General features: G+C 36.5%; 1 long non-coding RNA gene across 1 annotated transcript; it reads left to right on the top strand.

Annotated features, from left to right (window-relative positions):
- Positions 1-4,997: 4,997 nt before the first annotated feature.
- Positions 4,998-7,884, top strand: LOC106407152. Its single transcript, XR_007327764.1, has 6 exons — positions 4,998-5,044; positions 6,011-6,369; positions 6,445-6,725; positions 6,853-7,163; positions 7,240-7,346; positions 7,458-7,884. It is a non-coding gene; the product is annotated as an uncharacterized LOC106407152 (long non-coding RNA).
- Positions 7,885-8,500: the final 616 nt, after the last annotated feature.

Here is an 8,500-nt window from a genome sequence, read left to right as displayed (position 1 = left end):
CGATCCTATCTAGGATCGGGGACATGACAAAAACTCCCAACTTCGAATCCTTCAGCTCTTCATATTCGTCATCATGAAGAGCTTTCTTTAAAGCAGCATGCAACGTCCAGCAAGTATGATACGAAATGCTATGCACTGCGGGGGGCTCTTCCCCTAATGTATATATCCTACGGGGGAGTTCTGGCATCTCCATTTTTTTTGCTTGCAAAACAATCAAAGACAACCATCTCAAACAATCAAAGACTTATAATTAAGTCGTCTGGCAAGTTTTCCAACTGAAAGACTTATAATTAATTCGTCTGGAAAGTATTTCGTCTGGAAAGTATTCCAGCTGGAAGACTTTCCAGACGACTTAATTATAAGTCTTCCAAGACTTCCAGTTTTATGTTCATCTTTTCCTCAATCAATCACTCGACAGTAAGAGATATAACTTCCCGGCGGCGGAGTTCAACGAGACGCCTCTGAGAGAATGCGCGCTAGGGTTTCCTCTCGGATCTTAAATAGAGGAAGCGGCTGTGAGAACGACGGTGATAACGGCGGAGAGATAACCGGCGGTGAGAACGATGAGAACGATGAGAACGATGGATTAGAGAGAATCGACGGAAATCGCTTTCGAAATCGCCTTTGAGAGAAACGGCTTTAGGGTTTTCTGATTTTCGATAAACAGTGAAAAAAAGCACCTTATATATAGCCGGTAAATAATCCAGTTAGGTTTAAAAGTACATTGCAAAATTAAAGGTTTAGTCCGGTTTGGACGACTTACTAGTAAGTCGTCTGTTGAATACTGTACATCAGACGACTTACTAGTAAGTCGTCCCAGACCCTAAATTTAACCCCTAAACTAAATTGACTAAATTAACTAACTAACCACGTTATAAACCCGTAGTTTTACTTAAATAGTGTTTACTATACACAGAAATAAAAACATTTAGGTAAATTTTAAAGTTTTCAAAAAAATATTTATGCATTTCAAAATCTAACCCTAAGAACACATACAATACTACAACATATGTTGGCAAAACCTAAACCAAAGAATATCATGACTCACTACTTTCACTCATCTATGTTGAAAACAATTAACTTTAACTTTTGTTATATCTTAATTTATATCTCTTAAAACATATGTTAATTACATGATTTCAATTTTTCACTTATCAAAATATTTTTTACAAAATTTTTAAATTATTTCTAAGTAAAACTAGTCCAGACGACTTACGGGGGTTAGAAACGTAAAAAAAATTTGGTTTCTTTGTTTGTTCACAAGGGGTTGGTTGTAATTTCAATAGCCTTTTAGGTTACTTTTGCATTTGATTCAAGTTTGGGCTAACCTTTGTGTTTGAAATCAAGTTGTGAATCATATTTGGCAATTTTCCCAATCAAATTATATTGATATAGGTTGTAAAGGTTAGCCCAAACTTGAATCAAATGCAACCCTAACTTGATTTCAATTTTTCACTTATCAAAATATTTTTTACAAAATTTTTAAATTATTTCTAAGTAAAACTAGTCCAGACGACTTACGGGGGTTAGAAACGTAAAAAAAAATTGGTTTCTTTGTTTGTTCACAAGGGGTTGGTTGTAATTTCAATAGCATTTTAAGTTACTTTTGCATTTGATTCAAGTTTGGGCTAACCTTTGTGTTTGAAATCAAGTTGTGAATCATAAGGTTAGCCCAAACTTACACAAATAAAACAACTGAACAATAAAAAACCTTAACGCTCTAACGCTCCCAGGCACGGGGCTCGAGGTACTCTGTGATTCAATGCGCTCCGGCGCCGGCGACGCGTTTTCTCGCCGGCGCTGGCCACTCCCAACAATGTTGTCCTCTGTCTTCATCTCTTTGCTCGTTTCTCATTTCATCTCTCGTGTGCTGCGGAGTCGTAGCGTTTTGTTAACTGGAGAAAGGGGTTCCCGGCGGAGCTTTCAATGGAGACAAGAGCTTTGGTTCGTCGTCTTCACTGCAGTTCTCCTAACGGCGCCTCCTCTTTGGTGGGTCTCCTCCCCAACGATGAGTCGAGAGGGTTCTCTCACCACCGTTGTACTCTGGTTCACGGGAACGTTTTCCGGTGAACCTTTCTCTGGCTGTCGACGGACAAGCCACACCGTCGACTTTGTCCTTGCTCTTCAATTGCTCATGGAGTTCAGATCTCAACGTACAAACTCTCGCTTTCCGCCACCGGGAAGTGAGACAACAAATCAACTGGGTGTTGCTCTTTTTCACTTATACGACGCCAGAATCCACGATAACTCAAGCCTCGATCCGGATCTAATTCGAAGCTCTTCACTTTCCTCGCCTCTAAGTGTGTTGTCATCTTCCCCTGTGTGCCCTCTTCTCAACCGCGGCTCAGCTTACCTTCACCGACCGTCTCCTTCGCCATCCGGCTTCGATGGTAACCCAGCTTACCTCAGTAAACTTGTCTCTCCGCCGGCGAGTGCCATATATCTCTCAGTCGACGTCATACGTACCATCTCCGACCTTCAACCGAGATCCATGACGTCTCGTAACTTCCCGGCGTATGCCTTTGCTTCTGAACTGAGATCTATACGTAAGTGGGCCTGGCCCAACTCTTTTGCTGAAGCTTATAACCAAATTATCAAGATTCTAAAGGCCAGACTATCAGTTCAAGACGTGAGATATTTAGCTGCTGGTCTGAATTCTTTGGATAATTTGAAGATTTCCCATGGGTTCATAGGGGTTTATAATCTGAGATTATTGCAATATCACTTCTTTAGGAAGAATTTGTCATCATCCTCCTCTAATGAGGAGAGTATTTCACCACCATACCTTCCTTCAATGAATGGAGATGTCCTCTTGGGTTCTATCCCGAGTTTTTGTTTCAACTCACTCACCGGTTTGTCACCTTGTGTAGCGGTCTGTACGGGGCCAGAAGGTGCAATTGAGATTACTTTGGTTCTTCTCGTTGGTGGGGGTTGTCCCTCAACGTCACTTGTGACTATTTCTCAGCTGTCCGACTTTGTCGTGAAGGTTCTCCAGACGCATTCAAGCATTGTCTTGAATCCGCTGTCATTTTCATATGAAGATTTATCCTGTTTGATTTCATTTCTCCTTGTAGTTTATTGTTTGTTTCTAAGAGGATGTTTAATTTCCTCTTGTCTTTGTAGTTCTTGAAGTTATGTTTAATGAAAGTTGTGTTTCAAAAAAAAAAAGGTTGTAAAGAATGATCCAAAGAAAATAACGTGAAATAAGTCATGACTTCTGTTCTAATAGATGAGATATATAAGAGTCAAGAAAAAATCCTACACAACAACACTAAGAAAAATGATTACTCGCTATATGAACAAGATTTTACATCAGAATCTTTACATACAAAAATATTAGTTCAACATCAGAATCTTTACATATAAAAATATTAGATACATAAGACTACACGTAGGTAATATCAAAATATTAAAAGAGAGATTTATGTAGAGTTCCCCAAGAAAAAGAACAACACCAAAAAAATCAAAGCTATTTTTTTTTCCATTATTGTTTTAGTCGGTTTAATATTAAAAATAATAATTTTCAAGAAAAAAAGAAAATTAAATATTATAATACATAATATGCACATAGAAATTAAAAACTCTATTTAAAAATAGAAAATATGTAGGATATTAACTTTTAAAATTTTGTTCTATCCAAAAAGTAAATTTGAAACAAAAACCTTTTCAAATCACATAATTAACAGTAATAAAATAAAAAAAATACAAGAGATAAATGCAAATAAGATGTATATAATACAAACCATAAAAAAGCTTTAATCTGCTTCTCCTTCCCATATCATATACAATTTACCTGTTTAGCGAGTAAAACTTATATGTATGGTAATCCTTGTGAGTAAGTCAGACCAATGAGACTTCAAGAAAGCAGCTGAGTTAGATTAAGCACCATGGTAGCACAATATGGTTTTCATTAGTTATGATAGTGATGATGCAGTTGTATGAAAACCATGGGAAAATTTGAAAAGCATGGTCAATTTAGGGGACAATGAGTACAAAAGCATACTCTGTGTATATGACGAGAATCATCAACATCACGTCTGTACACAGGTCATCTAGCCCTAGAGAGTTAAGAACTTCCATCATCATAAGAGCCTTACTTGAGCAATCGTTATTGCGTTCCTAGCAAGCAAATACCACAACGCTCTCGTTTACAAAAAAACTCCTATGAAAACATTATCACTTGAAAGGAAACAATAGAAGCAGTTGGAATGGTTACTTACATGACTTGCAAGCATGTAAAGTAGCAATTAGTAAGCTGCACCAGCCCAAGCAGTTCCCGCGAATACTGATGTTGTTATTTTCAGCTCTGAACTTAAAGGTTACATACGAAGAATCCGCGGAACGTATTGAACTAACACGATGTACCTAGGTAGAAGGAGCAACATAACCAGTTCTAAACCCTCCATGTAAAAGAGATAAAAATAATCCATGACTGAAATAAAAATCTAAGACTGTCCTCAATGTTGTTGTTACAATCGCTAGCTATTGCATTGCCCTCGAGGCGAGGAACAGCAGCATACAGGTTATGATTCAACAACCTTAAATATTTGACGATCCCATTAATTCTCTCCAAAGCCCATGAAGCTGTTTTTGAAGTTAAAACCCAACAGACTACGTAAACTAGATTTTTTGAAAAAATCACAACTAACAAAATCTTCTAAGATACATGATTACTAATTTTATACGGAATCATTACAAAATCTCATATTTACGGAAAATCTTCGTGTGAAAAGGAAGGTTAAATATTTCATTAAACCAGCTTTTACAATCTTCGACTATATCAATTCAAAGTAAAAAAAAAAAAATCTTAAAAAAAACAACTCTCCCAAAAACTTATCCTTCTCTTGCTAAGTCCAACAAACGTTCTCTACCATCTTCACAAGACTATATCCTCCACAAACTCTGTAAGTTTAATACATTCATAATAACTCAACATATTAAAAAGCTTATGCATATACCTGATTGTTAATGGGTTGGTTGTAAGGATCGCCGTACAAATCACGAATGGACAACTCACCCTCTGACCAAGCCATAGAACTTGCAGGTAAATATGTAGTCGCCTGCTTCTTTCTCTGCAATACCCAATCCAAAATATGAAATAATTTAATCTCAGTTAGTGATTCGATTCATTCAGCATAGAAACTTTTCTACTGTTTCACTACTTTTAATTTAGGCTCTGCTCCACTTTTTGGGCATCCCTCTCGACACTTTGATTAGACAATTACGGTCAAGGAATGAACTGGGTGTAACCTGGTTTCCTCCGTGTACATTTGCTAAGTTTTCATCAAACAAACATCTGTTGATTTTGGTCTTCTCCACCACATCGGCCTACTGTAAAGAAAAATAATCAAACCAATGGTTCAAAATAAACTCATGAAGCTGTCTTATACAATAAAGGAGACTTGCCTCTTTCCTTAGAGTGCCAAATCATCGAAGAAGGAGAGGCAAATCAAGACACGTGTCTGATTCTCTAAAAGCGATTGTAGTTCTCGATTTATAACTTTACACGATTTGTACTTGCATGTTGGGCTATTATTTAAGAGCTTAGCCCAGTTAAAATAATAAACATCCGACCCACTAATAAAGTAGGTTACAAGCAAGCGTCTTCTACTTCTTCATTGTCGACGCAACCATCAAATCTTCTCCCCTCAATTCCGTCAATGGAGTAAATCAGTATCAATGGCATGCAATTAATTCACCGTACTTTCTCCTCATCAATCCAGACTTTTCACCTCCCCCATCAACCGAATCAGCTACTTTATTAGTGGGTCGGATGTTTATTATTTTAACTGGGCTAAGCTCTTAAATAATAGCCCAACATGCAAGTACAAATCGTGTAAAGTTATAAATCGAGAACTACAATCGCTTTTAGAGAATCAGACACGTGTCCTGATTTGCCTCTCCTTCTTCGATGATTTGGCACTCTAAGGAGAGAGGCAAGTCTCCTTTATTGTATAAGATATGTGGTCTCGACCAATGATCCCACTCCTTTGCATTCAATCGGTTTTAGTCTCTGTTTTGCATGAACTCCATCAACGGCCGACTTCCCACCTTCTTCTTGCTGATTCGAAAGCTGGATGTTGACTGATAAGGAAGGCAGGGACGACGAGGATGGCTTCCTCATTGGGTTGTCTCACCGACTCACTCCCTCAACTTAACACTTCCTTTCTTCAACTCCAAGTCCGAGTTATGGATGAGAAAGTGGATGCTCGATCTATTGCTTTATGTTTCGATTTTGGTATAATCCGACTTATTTCATGGTTTCTCAGATAAGGATGAGAATTAAAAGAAGCACACACCAAAACCAAAACGCTAAGGCTATCTCTCTTTGAAAACACTAAGTTCTTGCGGCAACGTCTCACCCATTAGGTATATGAAAATCCATTTTCGCTTTTGCTTAAGGCATCTAACTTGAAGCTTGGATTTTGTGGTTACCCTTCTTAGCTTTCTTAAGGGTCACACGAAAACGTAGACGAGAGCTGGTGCCGCAAGAACTGCTAGACAGACTGTGCAAGAGCCGAATGGCTGTTTGACAAGCACAAACCTCTTACGAATCATACTATTGCGAGAACCCTACAACTAGAAGTTCCTTGAAATGCGATTACTCAGCTCTACTGCTCCAATTTGAAGGCTGGTCGTTGCAAGGACAGAGGTGTTGGGAGGCGAGGAATGTTAAGAAATCCGGCGAGCTTATGGGTGTGGATTTGGTGTTCCTCGATAAGAAGGTAAAGATCCTTGAAAGGTTTTATTGTAATTACTTTAACATCTTGCCTTTATATATAGTTTTTTTTTGTAAACGATTTGTTGCCTTTATATTTACCATTGAGACCAACGAGTTCATCCTTTTTTTAGCTACCTTGATCCACGGTTCTATACTTCTATTGGTGCTCATAGACTCAACACTTTCAACCACTTGCTGAGGGAAGGGGTCATCTATGAGTCGAGCAAATTCCAAAACATCAACATGAACGGCTACAGGCTTACCATCTGCAGCATCAGCAGAAACATATACATCACGCTGAGATTGTACATAGGAAGTGGATAAGTTTGAGCTTTGATAACTCGAGTTGTACATCGCTTGCTGCCTTATGAAAGGAGATGAGCATGGAAGCATCAAATGTGGAAGCTCTAGACGAGGCCACTGCTCTAAGAGAACGTCAGATGTATATTTTTGTATTTCATTTGACAGCCTCTCTTAATAATTATTGTGCATTTAAAAGCCATGTTTGAAATTGACAGCAAATATCGGGTAGGAAATCAGAGTGCCTGCTATAAGTAACAGGGTTGCAGATATCCCTCCTGGGAAAATATGGTCACAAACCCATTTATGGATTTCCTTATCGCAGGTATTTACTTATCTTGATCACTCTCTTTCAGTTAATAAAAACATACTAGCAAGAAAAAGGCTCTATGATGTGTAAAGTATGAGTCTTTTTGATGTTGTGTTCAAATTGCAGGGGATTTTAAATGCGGTAGCAAGACAGGTTGTCCTTATAGGAACCACGTAGAAAGATGTTTGGAAGATCCGGCAATGCCGTAACAACATAACTTTCATTTATCATCTGTGTTCTCTCCAATGTGCATGATGATAGATGGGTCTTGATTCGGCTCCAATATTGTGTGATAAAATGATGGAAGCAGTGCTTTTAGTTCGGGTGGATTTGCGCATGAGATTACTGCAGTTGGTTGGTTTGGTTTAAGGGGTAAACGAAGGATTTGTAAAGACCTTTGTTCTTATTCCTATCAAGTTTATTTCTTTTAATGATTCGCAATTTTGTAGCAGGGTCACAAAGAAATCAAATTGAGTAAGCCAAACAAAGTATATATCCAGATCATTTGATGTTTTTAATAACACGAACCAATTGGTTTAAAACTAAATTAAAAAAAACACACACTGAGAAACCAATGTAGCTTTATTAGTTAAGAATAAGACTAGTGTTTTCCTGCACTATGTGCAGTAAAGAATTTTTTAAATCTAACTTATATTTAAAAATAAATTTTATTAAATATTAAAGATTTTACTATTTTTTACTAATATTTAATATATATTTGATATATATTAAATAAATTTGTATCAAACTAATAAAATGATATAAATTGTATAATTATAAAAAATTTGGCCTAAACAATATTTATAAAATTTGTAGATATATAAAAAACTAATGATCTTACGATTAGATATTTAAATTTTTTTAAAGTTGTAGAAATTTTTTAAAGCTTTAGTAATACAAAACAATAATATTTTGAAATTTGAAATGTTATATTTGAATATATTTATTTTATAAATGATGTATGAGCTATTACCATATTTAAAAAAAGTTTACCAAAAAGAAATATCAATATTGAATGTAATATATGAATTATTACTATATTCTAATAAGTTTGCCAAAAATATAAATCAACATTCAATGAAATTATCCATGTCTTATTTTTCTAGAAGTCATGTCATCAATTTCAGTAATCATGTCATTTTTATTTTGTTAAATTGATTATAAAAAGG

The sequence above is a fragment of the Brassica napus genome, chromosome C8 (assembly GCF_020379485.1).
Source record: "Brassica napus cultivar Da-Ae chromosome C8, Da-Ae, whole genome shotgun sequence".
In the NCBI taxonomy this organism is placed as follows: Eukaryota; Viridiplantae; Streptophyta; class Magnoliopsida; order Brassicales; family Brassicaceae; genus Brassica; species Brassica napus.
This window is presented reverse-complemented; position numbering and strand designations above follow the sequence as displayed.